Raw genomic sequence first — 20,535 nt, 5'->3', positions numbered from 1 at the left:
GAGCTCATACACCTGGCCTTCCCAGGATGGAAAACTCCATTTGAGAAACTGATTTGCTATCTTGAAGGTTGGTACGTGAACATAATTTACCATGAAATTCAGATAGGAAAGGTGGGTTCAAAGAAAAGATCAAGAGAAACACTTCCCATAGAATCTAGTCCCTTTCGCTTTGAGAGAGAACCAGGCCCAAGTCAATTTTCCTCACTGTAGTTATTTCTGAACTGAAGCAACTTCAAGCTCAGGTGCCTAGAATTCCAACTTTCATCACCCTCATTTCATTCTCCTCCTCTTCATTATCATTATCACAAAAATAAGCAAAAATAATTTTTATTTCCCAACATTGAGTATAATAATTTGCTCATATTTGCCTTAAAAATAGGGTAAAAGCTACGGCTCCCTCCTATTCCCTGTTTCCTTTGAACATCACATAATTGGTCCCTAGATTTCCCTGAGATCTTAGATTTTATTCTGAAAACCTTGCATTAACTATGACTTTATCCTAGGGATCAACTCTGTTTAAGCCTCAATATCTATCCCATGCTTTTAGAAACAGAACTGTTTTTACAAAGGCTCAGTATGCTGTCCTTTGGGCTTTTGCTACATTTATAGCAACCACTGTTGGGGGAACTTAGGAATAAAACTAGGCTTTGGAGTCTGGGCACATATAAAAAGATGCATCACAATAATAAACATTTTAGATTCTTTGTTTAAACCAGCAACAATAACTTTCAATAGCTGTTGAGGTATTGCCCTTAGTTCTGATTAAAGAAAAGAGAAAAGAAATATTTAGAATATTTCCAGGTTAATTTGCTCTTGCATTTAAGAAATTTCCATTTGATAGTCCAATAGTAAACCTATGTTTAGAAGAGATTTGTGGTTTCAACTGGCAAATAGGTGAAGTTCTCTGTTATCTTTGTGGAATTTCCTAATTATCACTGGGAGTTATACATCCACATTTTGAAAGTCATCCCCTTCAAAGAAATCTAATGGATTTGTGAGACCATTCACTCTAATCTCAGAATTTTTGTGAGACCAACAGGAGGAAAAGTACCACCAAATCTTTTATAAGTGGGATGAATAAAGAAAATAATGTCTGGTCATGTTGGATTTAGTCAATAATCTCCTTACTAAAAGGAACCAGGACTTTTTGGAGAAATAGCTAATTCTAGGGTTGCAACAGGAAACACACAAGATAAGCCTATAAAATCTCACAGCACCAAAAATATGAGTGTTTAAATACACACATACACCCACACACACTGACACACACACAAACACACGCACACATAGATGGTGGGCATGTCAAAGGAACACAACAGACAAGAGCTCCCAATGGCCAAAACTGGAATAATTTGGATAACAAAATGAATAAAATAGTAAAATATAATAAATATTCTTAAGTCCATAGAGAAGGAAAAGCTGCCTTCTGTTCTCTTAGATTCAGTAGCTAAGGCAAAGAATTAAACTGACAGAAGTTAGACTAGCAGGAGAAAAGCATACACATTTTACTAAATATTTTTATGTGTATATTGGCATCTTAAGAATGAAAACAAAGACCTGAAGAAGCTGTTAGGTACAAAAATTTATATATCTTTTTGTATGAAGAATGACAAATTGGGGAGATGTGTCAAGAAAAAGGAGCACATAGAGGCATAGGGGCAGCAAATCATGGGATGGTGACTAGGAAATACATGAAGAAAACTAAAAGCAGGTAAGGATCATTTTGGAAGACTTGTTAGTACAGGTCCATTTCAGAGCTGATTCCACATCTCTGGTGCTAAGAATGTTCTTATCCTGATACAGAGAAGTCACTTTTCTCATGGGACATTTTAGAACCTGTTTTTAGGTAGAAAGGGGGAAGCCAGAGAGCTCTTTCTGCATTTGCTCTTTCTCAAGTTCCTTTGCTCAAAATAATTAATATGCCAAAGTGGCATATTCTGAAGTGACATGTTCTGAAACCTGTCAATTACATACTGATATAGGTAAGTAAGTAATAAGTAAATGAATAAATGAATAGAATAGAAAAATCTCCCATGCAGAAAAATTCCACACAACTCATGTAAATAGTCTGTCCTTTAGAAGATAAGCATAACTCTCACTCTGTTTTAAAAATTATTTCCCCAATACAATTTTTTTTTCTACTGTACAGCATGATGACCCAGTTACACATACATGTATACATGCCTTTTTCTGATATTGTCATGCTCCATCATGAGGGACTAGACATAGTTCCCAGTGCTACAGAGCAGGATCTCACTGGGGAAATAACAATAAAAAAATTTTTTTAAATAAAAATTGTTTTTGAAATATAGTTGATTTACAATGTTATGTTAGTTTCAGGGGTACAGTAAACTGATTCAGGGAGTTTCCACAGTGGCTCAGTGGTTAATTAACCTGACTAGCATCTATGAGGATGCAGGTTCGATTCCTGGCCTTGCTCGTGGGTTAAGGATCTGGAGATCTGGAGTTGCTGTAAGCTGTGGTGTAGGCACAGATGCAGCTTGGATCCTGCTTTGCTGTGGCTGTGGTATACGTCAGCAGCTGCAGCTCCAACTGGACCCCTAGCCTGGGAACCTCCATATACAACAGGTGCAGTCTTAAAAAGACAAAAAGTGATTCAGATACATATATATATATATATATATATATATATATATATATATATTCTTTTTTAGATTCTCTGGGCTGCTCCTAGTTTATGTACCAAAAGAGCCTTCGGTATGAACAAAAGACAAAAAGTATTTTTCCAATTTATCAAGGTTATAAATATTACCCCAGACATCAAAAATTATTGCAGGTACCTTTGATATGAAGTGATGAGAATGGCATTTACCTCATGGTCTTCATCCAAAAAGCCACAATCCCACCCTAACCATGATAAAAACATCAGACAAATTGAGAGACATTCTACACACTACCTGACCAGTAGCCCACAAAACTGTCAAAGACATCAAAAATACAAATTCTGACTCTCGTCACAAGCAAGAGGAGGCAAAGGAGACATGATAACTAAACATAACGTGCTGTCTTGGATTGTATCATAGAAAAGAAAAAGGTGAAAACTAAGGACATCTGAATAAAAGTATACTGATGGATCAATACTGGTTCATTAATTGTGACAAATGTACCCTACTGATATAAGATGATAACAAGGGAAATCAATATCAGGTATATGGGGACTCTATCTTTGCATATTTATATAAATCTAAAACTGTTCTAAATATAGTTTATTTCTTTAAAAAAGAATCTACTTACTACTTCCAAGGCAAAACCTAAGTGCATGAACACATTGGTATTCAAAAAATGTTTGTTGAATATACAAAAAGTAAAATCAACTTCCATCCCAGAGGGTCTTTTTTTTTTTTTTTTTTTTTGTCTTTTTAGGCCTATACTCACAGCATATGGAGGTTCCCAGGCAAGGGGTGGTCAAATTGAAGCTGTAGCCACTGGCCTATGCCATAGCCACGGCCACAGCCACAGCAACGCAGGATCCGAGCAGCATCTGCACCCTACAGCACAGCTCGTGGCAATGCCGGATCCTTACCCCCCTGAGCAAGGCCAGGGATCAAACCTACGTCCTCGTGGATGCTAGTCAGATTCATTTCCACTGAGCTACATCGGGAACTCTGAGTTTTGTTTTGTTTTTTCTTAATTTAATACCAAAAAAAAAATGATTTTGAGAAAAACATTATCTGAAGAAAGTAAATTCTATAGTTGAGAACTCAGAAGAAATTTCTTAGAATTGAAAGTATACATTGACATCACTTCCAATCTCCATCATAATAGAATTTTAAAAATGAAATGTTAATGAGACTATAAAGTGTTTAGTTTCAAAATACTTTCATATTTATTTGCGATGTCAATTCCTGAATTGAGAAAGGGAATGTAGGTATTACCCCTTGCATTTTGAATATCAAAAATCTTGAGTCAAAGAGACATTGTACAGATAGAGAAGAGCTTCATAATCTACATTTGATTTGGACAAGTTGTCTCACTTTTCTGGGGTTTTGATTTCCTTTCTGAAAAGTGAAGGATATTTTCATAGTAGAGGAAAATTCATGTATAATACACACCCCCTCCAAATCCAAACACATAGAGCATAATAAATTTATTTACTTAAAAATTAATATAGAAATGTACTAAATATTAAGCAAAAAGCCTGAAGACTGAAAAGGAAAGGAAATTACAGCTATAGGCAGAGGAGGCTGAAACCTCATGATCAACAAAGGGATGAAACCAGCTATGCATGGATTATCCTGCTGAGGCCCTCAAGTGGGACTATATGCGCTCCAAATGGAGCTCAGACTGTGTTTTCATAGAATAGAATATCCCCTCTTGTCTGCCCAGGTGGCTTCTAGAAAGATGATCCTTTCCCAAAGCTTACTGCCAAAGTTAAGATTCTCACAGGGGCCTGGTTCCCAGGCCATTACAGGTTCAGGCACTGAGGGTGGAGGTGAGCTGCTAACATAGGAAGCCTTCAGCCTTCAGAGCCAACATAGGATCCAGCCTCTGAAAAGCATGGGCAGCAGCAATTGGAAATTGCCTTAAGGAAAAGGGCACAGGAGGGAATGCCTCAAGAGATGAGTGAAGCCAAAGAAATGGGAGGATTCTCATTCCAGGAAAAAGAAATAATGGAAAAATCTAAAAATAAGTTTAAAAATCAATATCTTTGAAATTTTCAAAGAAATAAGGGAGGAAAATGGGGAACTTGAGTGTGGGTTAAATATCAGGCCAAGAATTGAGAAAATTCCCTAGGATGAAAACAGAGATAAAGCGATAATATTTTATTAAAGAGAAAGTGACCTGGAGGTTGAGAGTATCAGCATATATCTAGTAAGAATTTCAGAAGAAAAATACAAAGAATGAGAAATAGTCTAAAAGAGTTAAGCAATGTCTGAACATTTCCAAAATTAGAAAGATAAGAGTCTTCAGATTAAGGGGACCCAGTGTACACAGTAGGGAGAATAAAAAACACATCCACACACAGACATTGCAATGAAGAGAAAACTGTAAAACCCATAAGAGGAGACAAATTACCTAAGAACAGCATCTGGTTGACAGCTCATTTCTTCATTCATGAAAGAATTCATTCAAAATGCTATGGGAAAATAATTGTGAATATAGAATGTTATGCCTTCAAGAGTAAACGTAAAATGAAGACATTTTTAGACATTTAAGGACTAAGTTTATTACTATCATATCCTCACTGCAAGAATTATTAAAGGCTATAATTCATCAAAAAGAATAATAAATTTGGAACTAAGGAATGAGATTCAAGAAAGTTGGTGCGCAAAAAAATTGGATATAATAAAGATACAAATACATAGATATTTACTGTAAATAAAGAAGATGTTTCTTTTGTGTTTAAGACATGTTGGAATTAAAATTCTAGACAGCAATAGCATAAAAACTGGGAGCGAGGGGATCTGAGACGTAGGAGGTACACTAAGATCTTTCGTGTACACTTTGTTAGAAAACTAGTAATGGAATATACGTATAATTTGAAGCAACCCATAAACGACTTGAAATAAAATGTGTAACTTGCCAGCTAGTAAAGGGGGGCAAAGAACAGAAGAAAGAAAATTATATCAATCCAATAAAGACTGCTAATGAAGGGGAAAGAGAAGGAAAGCAAAAGTTGCATAAAGAGAACACACAAAATAAGGTGGTAGAAATAAATCCAAATGTATATTAGGAAGCAGGTTTCAGAAAAATATTTGTATATAGCATTAATCCCTGCTATATAAAAGTTTAAAGTCTAAAATAAAATAATTATAATGCACATGCACATATATATAATAAACTCTATGGAATGTTCAAAACAAACTGAAAGAATCAAATTCATTAAACTTTTCATGATCGTGGTTGCATATTGGGTGACTTCCTTTATCTTTAACATCTTAATGATTTGTATATTAAAAAAGAGGCAACACAGATGTAGGAAATTTTCAGGCGTATTAATTAGAAGTGACAGAACCCCAGGTATTATTAGATTTTTTTTTGTTTGGCTTAGGCTTTTTTATTTTTTAACAAAAATTGTTTAGGTGAGGTTATTCTAAGTCTAATAATATGTATATCTCTGTATTATCTCAAAAAACCCAGGCAGCTACAGGTCAAATCAAGACTAGCACCAAGTTTTCCTATTTTCAAGTCCATGGTTTTTCCTAGAATAGATTATAACTAAAACACCAATATTCTAGGTGTTCTAGTTATAATCAATTTTAGCTGCTCCCTTGGGTCCTTAGAGATGACTTCTGAAAGTTTGTACAAGCTTTGGATTTTCATTACTTTTTCTTCTACTCTCAATATCTAGATTGGCACCAATTTACCCTGGAGAGGTTCTTATGAGCCTTAATTGAGGACCACAAAAGATAGCAAGATCTTCGAGTAGCACTGAATAATTTCCCCAAGCAGATCACTCTGTGGAATTTCATTTTCAACATGAATGGTCACACTTCAAGAAATGAATGAGATACATTGTTCAGGGGGAAATGACGCACTCGATTCTGTAGTGCTGCTCTACAGTCCCGGAGCAACTGAACAGTGCGTCAGCATTTTTATTATAAACCCATCAGCGGGATGTAAGTGCCCAGAGGCTGCCTCTAAAATCAATTTGCTGAATCACTGCTGAGAAGGACCCGAAAGACTCACAAACATAAACACCAACCTCTTCCAGGATGTCCTTCTTGGCTGTTTCTCACCTTGACCTCTTTAAGACCTTGAAGTTTTTCTTTGTTTAAGGAGCCTGCTAGCTTGATTATTATTGGTTCATATCAATAGTCTCTTACTTGGTCACACTTTTTCTCTACAACTGGACCAAATTTGAGGGTAGATGGAAGGACTTTCATTTATCATGGTCATTGTGCTTACAGAATGAAGTTATTGCTTCATGACACAGAATTTAGGGATAGAATAGCTGAATGAGAAAAGTGATCAATAAACTATTATGTGATCATGCATTTAGATATAATGAACACTGTCCTCATGACACTGGACTCACACCCAGATTAGAGAATTAATTGGAGCATGTGATAGACTTTTTTTTCCTGCAATGTATACATGATGGAAGACAAAACCTGTGTGATACATCTGAACTCATGAACTAATATCTTCTGACTCTGGAATGGGCCTACCTTTCCCTTCAGGTGTCTAAAGCCAATCTCTCCTAATGATTTGTTTATGTCTACACTTCCCGATTTGCTCATCCCTTCCCTGTTGCCTCTGAATTCCTTTTATCCTTATGAAGTGCAGCATAGCCCTTATTCTTAAGTTGTCTTGGTCTGTGAGTTATTTAAGGGATGTTAGTTCTGTTTGCCAAGTAAATAAGAAATACTCCTGAGAGCAGCCTTTGGTTTCAGGGGCTGAAACACTGTTTGCCAACAGTGCTGACAACTTACAAATTTAGAGAATTAACTATGCATTTCTTAATTGCTGGGTGGGACGTCGTATGGCTCTGACTCATTCTCTGTTGGGGGAGATACCAGCTCCACTCCTCTAGATCAGGCCTCCTTCAAAATCACAGAATTGGCAGAGCGAGTTGGGGCACAGTCACTCAATGTGAAGAACTTAAGATTGTCTCTAGGTATGCTTCTCCACTCTTCTGCAAAGGCAGCAGTCTATTTTAGGAGATATTCTTCAAAATTACCTTAAAGTTGGCAACCCAAAGCCGAGTTTGACTTGGAAGGAGAATCTAAAGGACTATGAATATTCCTGAGTAGTGTCTCTTGCACTTCAGAGAATAATTGCTTTGCAGAATGAAAGTGTTTTAGCTCAGGAGATTCAAAATTCTTTAACTGCCACAAATCTACAAGAAGACCTCAATTTTATATTACAACATAGTGCATACCTGTGATTGAATGAGAAGGGAAGAGAATGAGAATCAAACAAAAGTTTCTGGAAACTACCATATGTAGTTCAATTGATATTATACATATTTTGTACCCTATTCTAGTCTAGCCATGCTACTCTATCCATTCATTTTTTTGTGTTGAATATGATGACTCTATTGAATTTATGACTCCGATGTAGAAATTACATTTCCCACATTCCAGATAAGAATTAACTGTTCATATATCATTCAGTATCTGCTTCAACCTTTTTAATGATCACCTTTTAAAATGTATTTTTATTGAAGTATAGTTGATTTACCATGTTGAGACAATTTCTGCTATATAGTAAAGTGATTCAGTTATATACATATACATGCATATGTGTATATACTGTGTATATACATTTAGTGTATATTCTAAATACATATATATTCTTATGGTTTATCACAGGATATTGAATATAGTTCCCTGTGCTTTACATTAGGACCTTGTTGTTTGCCCATTCTATATATAATGGTTTGCATCTGCCAACTCCCAATCCATACATCCCCCATCTCCCTTTCCCCTTGGAAACCACAAGTCTGTTCTTTATGTCTGTGATAGTTTCTGTTTCACAGATAAGTTCACTTGTGCCATATTTTAGATTTCACATGTGATATCTTGTATTTGTGTTTTTTTAATTTGTCTTTTTTTTCTTTTAACAGTTGTTCTATTTATTTTTTATTATTTTTGGCTATACCCATGTCATGTGAAATTTCTCTGGCCAGGGATAGAACCTGCCCCACAGCTGTGACCTGTGCTACAGCTGTGGCAATGCCAGATCCTTAACCCACTGTGCCATTAGGGGAATTTCTTTGTCTTTCTCTTTATGACTTACTTCACTTAGTATGATAATTTCTAGGTCCATCCATGTAGTTGCAAATGGCATTGCTTTATTCTTTTTATGGCTGAGTAACATTGCATTATATGTAATATAATTCTTCAGTCAATGGACATTTAGGTTGCTTCCATGTCTTGACTGTTGTAAATAATACTGCTGTGAACATTGTGCTGCATGTATCATTTCAAACTACATATGAATATATGTCCAGGAGTGGGGTTACTGGATCATATGGCAACTCTTTTTAGGTGAACTTCTGATCAGTAAAAAGTTCTTGGAATATTTGATAAGATCCTCTTTCTCTGTAACTTCAGTGCCCAGATGTGGTTTGGAGTTTCTCCTATTGTCCTGGATCATGGCAAAGGCCAAAGTCTCCACTCACCTTGAACAGTAGCAGCTGGGCACCTCCCTTCAGGAGTTTCTGAGAGGCCATGATGGCTTCTCCCTCAATAAACATCACCTCCTCTGGTTTCTAGATCCATTCATGAGTTTTTCACCTTGTTTCTCCCAATCGGGGCCTAAAGTGCCCAGTATATGGGTAGATTTCATGTACATATTTGAAGCTCCCAGGTCTCATACCATTAAAATGGACAAGTTGCTGGAGTTTCAGTGTTTGGACAAAGCCCTGGAGGTTCACCCTAAAGGACCTGATTTATGAAACAAAATGAGGTCCCCAAGAAATGGCCAGGCCTGGGCATGAGGACCAGAATATGTCATTTAATCCAGCACTTAAAATGTATACAGTTTCTTTGGGTATACAACTTAGAAACTGTCCTACTAGCACTATTCCAAATGTGAATATGCAGATATACAGCTGTATAATTTCCTCCTTAGGCATTCTTACTCTTCCATGGTCTCTGGAAAGTCTGATAAGTCAAGAGATACTTTATATTGCATCATTCCTATATCTGACTTTATTTATTCAGCTTTATTTAAGATTCCTTAATTCTTATGCTTCCATTTTATTTATCCTCACACAACATATTTGCCTCATGCGAAGTATGAGTGAGACTATGGGTCAGGCACCAGGGGTGGGGTAATAGAGGACAACTGTGCTGAGCATGATTCCAGAAAGGTCCAGCCTCTGCTTTCAAGGGGCTTGTTCTACTGGGGGAAAGTGTTGGGTCAGACAGGAGTCTTGTTAGAATGTGCCTTAGAGAGACAAAAACCAAGGTGGGGGATGCTCAGAGGAGGGGGAGTTGGCTGCCACTTGGGAGAAAGGGAGCTGCCCTCCTGTGTCCTCACTGAGTGCATCCTCAGTGAGTGAGGATGCTCTCTTTCTTTGTACCATGTCAATGAAAGTGAAAATGCCCTATCTGGGGCAAGGGAAGAAACATGAATTTCCCTTTTTTTTTTTTGGTTATTTTTTTTTTTTTTTTTTTTTTTGTCTTTTTGCCTTTTCTAGGGCTGCTCCTGCGGCATATGGAGGTTCCCAGGCTAGGGTTCTAATTGGAGCTACAGCCGGCAGCCTATGCCACAGCCACAACAACGCAGGATCTGAACTGCATCTGCAGCCTACACCACAGCTCACGGCAATGATGGATCCTCAACCCACTGAGCAAGGCCAGGGATCAAACCCTAAACCTCATGGCTCCTAGTCGGATTCATTAACCACTGAGCCACAACAGGAACTCCCGAATTTCCCTTCTTAAAAATGCCGCACAGAGTAGCAGAAAATACACCTGGTTGTAATCCTGGCCCTGCAGTTCTTAGCTAAGAGGTATTAGGCAACTTATTAATCACGTCTAAGTATTAGTTTTCTCATCTGTAATGCTTGAATAATAACAAAACCTTCATTTTGGTTTGGTAAATTAGACATCCTGAGGGTTGTGTGCAAGTGCCTCTTAGTAGATGCTTTGAACAAGTTAGGCTGACAGGATGGACTTACTTTGTGCCATGGAATTGGTAGGAGGATGTCTGGTTCTAAGCTGAGGGTAATGGAAAGACACTGGTCTTGGAAGAACCAAGGTCTGGATTTTGGTGAACTCTGTGACACTGCTGCGGCCCATCCCTACCTCAAATCAGGGATGATCAACTTGGTCACTGATTCCATAGCAGAATTTCTAAAAGGCATGACATGAAATGCTGATTCCTAAGCCCATCTCCTCACACAAATAACCTGGGGCATCTGGTAGAAATGCAGGCTATGAGAACCACAGAGGTTCTATTCTGTTTAGCCTGGGAATGGGGGCAGAGAAATGATATTTTTAATCACCTACTCCAGGAATTTAAAGCAGCATTTGGAAACTGGTGCCACTTGAGGTCTGTCAGTTTTGACACAAAGTGCCAATGTTCATTTATTTGTCTGTCTCCCAAAAAGGGATTTGGAAACTTTCGAGTTTGATTTCCTGCTTCCCCAAGCAAGATCTAAAGAAAGAGTTTGTCAAGAAAATTATTGTATAAACAAGGAAAATGTTTAGCCTGCTGAAGAAGAAGGGTCTGCAAATGGTTACAAGGCACTTATAAAAGCCACTTTGTGTGCAAATAATGCTGCCAAACAGAGAATATGCTAATTATAAATTATTCTTATCTCACCTTGAAAGCTTTTCCTGGTGTTCAAATTCATATTACAAATCTGTGTCCTGCTCAGAACCCTGGCATCTGCAGGGACTTTGGGGAAAGCTGAGTGTTTACCTCAACCTTTAGGCTTTTGGGGTTCTTCTGGTACCAGGAGATGACAATCCCCAGAGAACTTCTGAGAGCTTGGGACCATCTAAAAGAGAACCAAGAAGTAGCATTGCCCACTACTCACACATGTACCCCTGGTTCTCCCTTTATTTGTGAGATTTGCAATTTTTGCCTCCATTCTCACCACTCTAAGCCAAGGCCTTCAGCCATTCACATCTAGATTGTATCGTTAATGACAATTGTTACCTCTTTTTTTATGGCTGTTTTATTTCCTCCTTTATTAGATTTTATTGTTTATGGTAAGAACACAATATGAGAACTACCCTCTAAACAAATTTTTAGTGTAAAATACATGATCGTAGACTATGGGGATAATGCTATTCACAGATTTCTAGAGGTTATTCATCTTGCTTCACTGAGACTTTATGCCTATTGATTAATAAGTAACTCCCCATTTCCCCCCTCCCTCAGCCACTGGGAACCACATGTCCACCCTTTGATGCTATGAATTTGAATTAAATTCTATTTTAATTCAATTTTATTTTAAATATTATTCTATTTTAAATATTGCATATAAGTGGAATGATGCAGTATCTTTGTTTTTGGCTTTTTTCAATTAGCATAAATTGGTAGGACAATTGTTAATTAACACTTAACTAAGTACCAGGCATTTCTTCAAGCATTTTACATGCTTTATTTCAACATATACATGAAATATACATGCCTTATAGATGTTGGAAGTCAGGTTCAGAGAAGTTAAATAATAAAGAGGTTAATATATAACAGCTGGTGGAGATTAAGATGGTGGAATGGAAGGACTGGAGCTCAACTTCTCTCCTAAAAACAAGAAAATCACAACCAAATGCTGAGTAAACTTCAACCAAATGGACTGGAAACTTTCAAAAAGATATCCTACTCCAGAAGACAAAGAGGAGACCATATCAAGAGGTACAAGGGGAAATTATGCAATATAAGCAACCCCATACCTCCCAGGTGGGAAGCCTCATGGACTGGAAAGTAACTGTATCACAGAGACTTACCTACAGGAGTGAAAATTCTGAGTCCACATCAAGTTCCCATGCCTGGGGATCTGGCATTGTGAGAAAGAGATCCCTGGAGCATCTGGCATTGAAGACCAGTGGGGCTTGTGCACAGGAGCTCCATGCGACTTGGGAAAACAGAGAAACCATTCTTAAAATGTGCACACAGACTTTCACATGCACTGGGTCTCAGGGCAAAGCAGTCTCCATAGGAATCTGGGTCAGACCTGACTGCAGTTCTTGGAGGATATTCTAGGAAAGCAGGGGGTGACTGTAGCTTTTTGTGGGGGAAGGGTATTGGAAGCAAAGCTCTTGGAAATATTTATCAGTGTACATTTCTCTGGAGGATGCAATTTTGGGAAAATCTGGCCCCACCCATCAGTGCTAAGAAGCCCAGGCCACAATCCAGGTGGGATCACAGCCCCACCCATCAGTAAACTGGCAGCCTAAAGACCTCCCCAGGCACACAGCTGCCTCTAATCTCACCCACAGACAAAGCCCCACCCACCAGAGGGATAGGAATCAGCTCCACCTACCAGTGGGCAGGCACCAGTCCCTCCCATCAGGAAGCCTACAACAAGCTCCCAATACCAAATTCAGCCACAAGGGGGGCAGACAACAGAATTAAGAGAGGCGACAACTCTACTATCTGTAAAAAGGTCACCATGCCAAAAACCTATAAAAGTGAAAAGGCAGAGGACTGTAACTCAAATAAGGGAGAAAGAAAAAAAAACAGAAAAACAACTAAGTGATCAGTAGATTCTCAGTCTCCAGGAAAAAGATTTTAGACTGTTGATGCTGAAGATGTGCAACACATTGGAAATAAACTGGAGGCAAAGATGGATAATTTACAGGAAACACTGAGCAAAGAAATACAAGATATAAAACTTTAGCAAGAAGAGATGCAAAATACAATAACTGAAATAAAAAATTCATTAGAAGCAGCCAACAGCAGAATACAGGAGGCAGAAGAACGAATAAGTGAGGTAGAGGACAGATTAATGGAAATCACGGATGTGGAACAGAAAAGAGAAGAAAGATTGAAAAAAAATGAAGAGAGTCTCAGAGAACTCTGGGACAATATTAAACACACCAACATCTGTATTATAGGGGTGCCAGAAGGAGAAGAGAGAGAGAAGGGGACAGAAAAAATATTTGATGGGATAATAGCCAAAAACTGCCCTAATATGGGAAAGGAACCACTCACTCAAATCCAGGAAGCACAAGTACTGTATAAAATAAACCCAAGGAGGAATACCCTGAGACACATATTAATCAAACTGACCAAAATTAAAGACAAAGAGAAAATCTTGAAAGCAGCTAGGGAAAAGAAACAAATAACATACATAGAACCCCAGTAAGGTTATTGGCAGATTTTTCAGCAGATATTCTGCAGGCCAGAAGGGAGTGGCATGATATACTTAACGTGATGAAAGGAAAAAACCTCCAACCAAGATTACTCTACCCAGCAAGGCTCTCATTCAGATTTGAAGGAGAAATCAAAAGCTTCACAGATAAGCAAAAGCTAAAAGGATTCAGTAACACTAAACCAGCCTTACAACAAATACTAAAGGAACTTCTCTAGGCAGAAAAGAAAAGACAGCAACAGGAGACAAAAATACCACTAATGACAAGGCTCACCAGTCAAGGTATATATACAGTAAAGATATGAAATCATCCATGCATAATTATACCACCAAAATCAGAAATTGTGAGAAGAGGAGGGTAGAAATGCAGGACAATGGAGATGCACTTGCAATAAGAAACCAACAACTTAAAACAATCTCATATATATATATATATTCTTATTTCAAAATTTCAGAGTAACTGCAAACCAAAAATCTACAATTGATACACAAACAAATAAGAAAATTCAACTCAAATACAACACTAAAGATAGTCATCAAACCCCAAGAGGAGAGAACAAGAGAAGAAGGGAAGAAAAAATGAGCAACAAAAACAAATCCAAAGCAATTAATAAAATGGCAATAAGAACATACATATCAATAATCACCTTAAACGTTAATGGATTAAACGCTCCAACCAAAAGACAGAGACTGGCTGAATGGATACAAAAACAAGATCCATATATATGCTGTCTTCAAGAGACCTATTTCACTTCTAGGGACACATACAAGTTGAACGTGAGAGGATGGAAGAAAATATTCCATGCAAATAGGAATCAAAAGAAATCTGGAGTAGCAATACTCATATAAGACAAAATAGACCTTAAATTGAAGGAATTTTTAAGAGATAAGGAAGGTCACTACATAATGATCAAAGGATCAATCCATGAAGAAGATATAACAATTTTAAATATCTCGTACCCAATATATAAGGCACCACAATATATAAGACAACTGCTAACAACCTTAAAAGGAGAAATCAACAATGACACAATAATAGTGGGGGACTTTAACACCCCACTTAGAGCAATGGACAGATCATCCAGACATAAAATCAATAAGGAAACACAGGCCCTGAATGAAGCATTAGACCAGATGGACTGAACAGATATTTATAGGACATTCCATCCAAAAGCAACAGGAGACACATTCTTCTCAAGTGCACATGGAACATTCTCTAAGATTGATCACATCCTGGGCTACAAATCAAGCCACGGTAACTTTAAGAAAATTGAAATCATATCAAGCATCTTTTCCAACCACAATGCTATATGACTGGAAATCAACAACAAGAAAAAAAAACTGCAAAAAACACAAACACATGACGACTCAACAACATGATACTAAACAATGGATCACTGAAAAAAATCAAAGAGAAAATTAAAAAATACCTAGAAACAAATGACAGCAAAGATATGACACTCCAAAACCTATGGGATGCAGCAAAAGCCATTCTAAGAGGGAAGCTTATAGCAATACAAGCCCACCTCAGGAAACAAGAAAAAGCTCAAATAAACAAGCTAACTTTACATCTCAAGCAGCTCAAGAGAGAAGGACAAGACCTAAAGTTAGTAGAAGGAAAGAAATCATAAAGATCAGAGCAGAAATCAATGAAATAGAAACAAAGAAAACCATAGGAAAGATCAATGAAATGAAAAGCTGGTTCTTTGAAAAGATCAACAAAATTCATAAATCCTTAGCCAGTCTTATCAAGAAAAAAAGAGACAGGACTCAAATCAATAAAATTCAAAATGAAAAAGGAGAAGTAACAACAGACATCACAGAAATACAAAGGCTCATAAGAGACTACTATATGCAACTGTACGCCAATAACATGGAAAACCTAGAAGAAAAGGACAAATTCTTAGAAAAGTACAATCTTCCAAGACTAAACCAAGACAAAATAGAAAAGATGAACAGACCAGTCACAAGAACTGAAATTGAAACTGTGATTTAAAAAACTTCCAACAAACGAAAGTCCAGGACCAGATGGCTTCACAGGCGAATTCTATCAAACATTTAGAGAAGAGCTAATACCTGTCCTTCTGAAACTATTCCAAAAAATTGCAGAGGAAGGAATACTCCCAAACTCATTCCATGAGGCCACCATCACCCTGATACCAAAACCAGACAAAGATACCACAAAAAAAGAAAACTACAGGCCAATTTCACTGATGAACATCGATGAAAATCCTCAACAAAACACTAGCAAACCACATCCAACAATACATTAAAAGGATTGTACATCATGTCAAGTGAGATTTATCCCAGGGATGCAAGTGTTCTCCAATATCCACAAATCCATCAGTGTAATACAAACTGAAGAATAAATACCATATGATCCTCTCAATAGATGCGGAAAAAGCCTTTGACAAAATCCAACACCCATTTCTGATAAAAAACCTTTCAGAAAGTGGGCATAGAGGGAAACTACCTCAACATAATAAAGGCCGTGTAAAACCCACAGCTAACATCCATCATTCTCAATGGTGAATAGCTGAAACAATTCCTGCTGAGATAAGGAACAAGACAAGGATGTCTGCTCTCACCACTACTCTTCAACATAGTTTTGGAAGTCTTAGCCACAGCAATCAGAGAAGAAAAAGAAATAAAAGGAATCCAAATTGGAGAGGAAGAAGTAATACTATCACTACTTGCAGATGACATGATACTATACCTAGAGAATCCTAAAGACTCTACCAGAAAACTGTTATAGCTCATCAATGAATTTGGCAAAGTCACAGGATACAAAATTAATACACAGAAATCAACTGCATTTCTATATTAACATTGAAAAAGCAGAAACAGAAATTAGGGAAGTAATCCTGTTTAACATCACATCCAAAAGAATAAAATACCTAGGAGTAATCCTACCTAAAGAGGCAAAAGACCTGTACTCTGAAAACTATAAGGCACTGATGAAGGAAATCAAAGATCACACAAATAGATGGAAAGACATACCATGCTCTTAGATTGGAAGAGTCAATATTATCAAAATGACTATACTACCCAAGGCAACCTACAGATTCATTGCAATCCCTATCAAATGGCCAAGGACATTTTTCACAGAACTCGAACAAAATATTTTAAAGTTCATTTGGAAGCACAAAAGCTAAAGACATCTGAAAAAGAAAAATGGAGCTGGAGGAATCAGGCTCCCTGACTTCAGACTATACTACAAATCAACAATCATCAAAACCATATGGTACTGCACAAAGACAGAAATATAGAACAATGGAACAGGATAAAAAGCCCAGAATTATACCCACACACCTACAGCCAACTAATTAATCTATGACAGAGGAGGTAAGAATACACAATGGAGAAAAGACAGCCTGTTCAATAAGTGGTGCTGGGGAAACTGGACAGCCACATGGAAAAGAATAAAATTAGAACACTCCCTAATACCATACTGAAAAATAAACTCAAAATGGATTAAAGACCTAGATATAAGACCAGACACTATAAAACTCTTAGAGGAAAACATAGGCCAAACGCTCTCTGACATAAATGACAGCAACATCTTCTCAGATCCACCTCTTAGAATAATGACAGTAAAAACAAAAATAAACAAATGGGACCTAATCAAACTGAAAAGTTTCTACACAGCAAAGGAAACCCTAAAAAAAAAAAAACCCACAGAATGGGAGAAAATCTTTGCAAATGAATCAACTGACAAGGGATTAATCTCCAAAATTTATAAAAACCTTCTGCAGCTCCATACCAAAAAAAAAAACAAACAACCCCATCAAAAAATGGGCAGAAGATCTAAACAGAGTTCTCCAAAGAAGACATACAAATGGCCAAAAAGCACATGAAAAGATGTTCAACATCACTCATTTTTAAAGAAATGCAAATCAAAACCACTATGAGGTGCCACCTTATACCAGCCAGAATGGCCATCATCCAAAAGTCTCCAAACAGTAAGTGCTGGAGAGGGTATGGAGAAAAAGGAGCCCTAGTATACTGCTGGTGGGATTGTAAATTGGTGCAACCACTGTGGAAAACAGTATGGAGATTCCTCAGAAAACTAAACATAGAACTACCATTTGATCCAGCAATCCCACTCCTGGGCCTCTATCCAGAGAAAACCATGACTCTCAAAGATACATGTACTCCGATGTTCACTGCAGCACTATTTTCAATAGCCAAGACATGGAAACCACCTAAATGTCCATCAACAGAGGAGTGGATCAAGAAGATGTGGTACATGTACACAATGGAATATTACTCAGCCATTAAAATGAATGAAATACCAGCATTTTTAGCAACATGATGGACCTAGAAATTATGATGCTAAGTGAAGTCAGTTATACAATGAGACACCAACATCAAATGCTTTCACTGACATGTGGAGTCTGAAAAAAGGACAGACTGAACTTCTTTGCAGAACAGATACTGACTCACAGACTTTGAAAAATGTATGGTTTCCAAAGGAGACAGTTCGGAGATGGGGGGATGAACTGGGGTTGTGGGATTGAAATTCTATAAAATTGGATTGTGATGATCATTGTACAACTATAAATGTAATAAATTCATTGAGTAATAAAAAAATTTAAATTGGTTCACATGTCCATTTAAAATTTTAGGTTGTCTGTCACCCTGTCACCACAGAACCATTCCGAATCTATTCGGTTCCTATAGGTTAGGGTTTAGGCTTTTCTTGTTTCTGCCACAGTTAGCAAAGTAGACTAAAACATTTCAAGATAAAAGGGAATGCAAAATGTTCCTGAGTGGTGAGTTTTAGGGTAATCTATGTCCTTTAATATAGGGATTTTGGGGGATGGCAGCTTAAGAGGTGCTATGAAGGGCAACACTGGTTTCTGAAAACACTCTAAAGTCTTCTCACAAGTGACTCCAGAGGTTTTCCCGGCAGAGAAGGTGATGGAGAAGCCATTCACATCTAGGAATCTCAGGGCTTAAAAAGGCAGAGTTCTGGGGTTATATTGAGGTTCAGTTAGAGAGGATTGATGGTGGCATGAGAGAATGTTTTTAGAGCTTTACCATCAGAACCTGGGAGAATTCTTGGATGGAAAGATCACAAAATTGTGAGGGCTCTCCCTAAGACTGCAGCCTCCAGGAGTTTTGTTTGTTTGTTTTATTTTTGTTTTTTAATTCTCACACTAGCTCACACTCAACCTCAGCAATTCATCTGAATTACCATGTAATTATTCTTACTAGTTCCTATCCCAGTCAAATGGATCTTGGCTGTAACACATGGGATATGATGGTCCAGATTCTGGGATGGCAATTTAGCCCACAATTTAAGGTCTCTGATGAGTCCAAGAAAAGTTCTTGATATTCAGTGTGTCCATCTTTTCTTGTATTATGGAAGAGAGTGATGAATTAAGTTCTTTACATGTAGGAGCTGAAACTGAAAATCTGTAAAGGTTTTCCCTATATTTTCTCCTATAAGTTTCATAATTTTAGATTTTACATTTAAGTCTATAATCTATTAATGTTTGTAGTTGGTACAAAGTGTTGATTGGAGATACGTTTTTATTTATGTCCTTTTTAACACATGGATATCTAATTGTTCCAGTACTATGCATTGAGAAAAAACTATCTTTTCTCCATTTAGTTGTCCTTGCACCTCTGTCCAAAATCAGTTTTCCATATGCAAGTGGGTCTCTATTTGGTTCTCTTGGCCTTAAGTCTATCTTAAAACCAATATTAGGAGTTTCTGTCATGGCACAGGGGAAATGAATCTTACTAGGAACCATGAGGTTGTGGGTTCAACCTCTGGCCTCACTTAGTGGGTTCAGGATCCAGTGTTGCCATGAGCTGTGGTGTAGGTTGCAGACGCAGCTCAGATCTGGTGTTGCTGTGGCTCTGGCGAAGGCTAGTGGCTTCAGCTCCAATTAGACCCCTAGCCTGGGAACCTCCACATGCTGTGGGTACAGCCCTAAAAGGACAAAAAGACAAACAAACAAAAAATATCATATAGTCTTGGTTACTGTTGATATATAGTAAGTATTGAAATCAAGTAGTGTTAGTATGCTAATTTTTTTCATAGGGCTTTGCATTTCCATAAGGATTTTAGAATCATCTTATCAATTCTTTAAAAAAAAAAAACTGCTGGTATTTTGACAGTAATTTTATTTAATTTAGAGGTCAATCTGGAGAGAATTGACATCTTAACAATATTGAATTTTCTGACATATGAACAGTGTAATTGCTCATTTTTTAAAAATCTTTATTTATTCATAGCAATGAGTTACAGTTTTCTGTACATTGGTCTTATGCTTTATTGGGATCAGATTATTAAGTATTTAAATATTTTGATGGTATTATGAATGGCATTAATTTTTAAATCAAAATTTTTGATTTTTTTGTTGCTTATGTATAGAAACACAACTGATTTTTATTTTTATTTTTGTGTTGTTGTTCCTTGATCTTTTACCTTGCTACCTTATTTAATTCAGTGGTTAATTCCAGTAGCTTTTTAAATACATTTCATCATATTATTTTACATGGATGATTATATTGCCTACAAGTAAGGGTAGCTTTATATTATCCTTTCTAATTCAGATTTGGGTATTTTTTTCTTTCCATATTTCACTGACTAGAACCTCCAGCAAAATGTAGAATAGAAGTGGTAATAGTGAACTTTGTCCTGTTCCTGACTTTAGGATGATAAGAGTTCTGCGTTTCACCATTAAGTATGGTGTCAGCTGTATGTTTACTGTAAATGTCCTTTATCAAATTGAGGACATTTCTTTCTATCCCTCCTAATCCTGGGACAAAGCCAG

The sequence above is a fragment of the Sus scrofa genome, chromosome 1 (assembly GCF_054392235.1).
Source record: "Sus scrofa isolate SSC_HxYL_T2T_F1_AM1 chromosome 1, Sscrofa_HxYL_maternal_Yorkshire_Landrace_v2.0, whole genome shotgun sequence".
Taxonomy (NCBI): domain Eukaryota; kingdom Metazoa; phylum Chordata; class Mammalia; order Artiodactyla; family Suidae; genus Sus; species Sus scrofa.
This window is presented reverse-complemented; position numbering follows the sequence as displayed.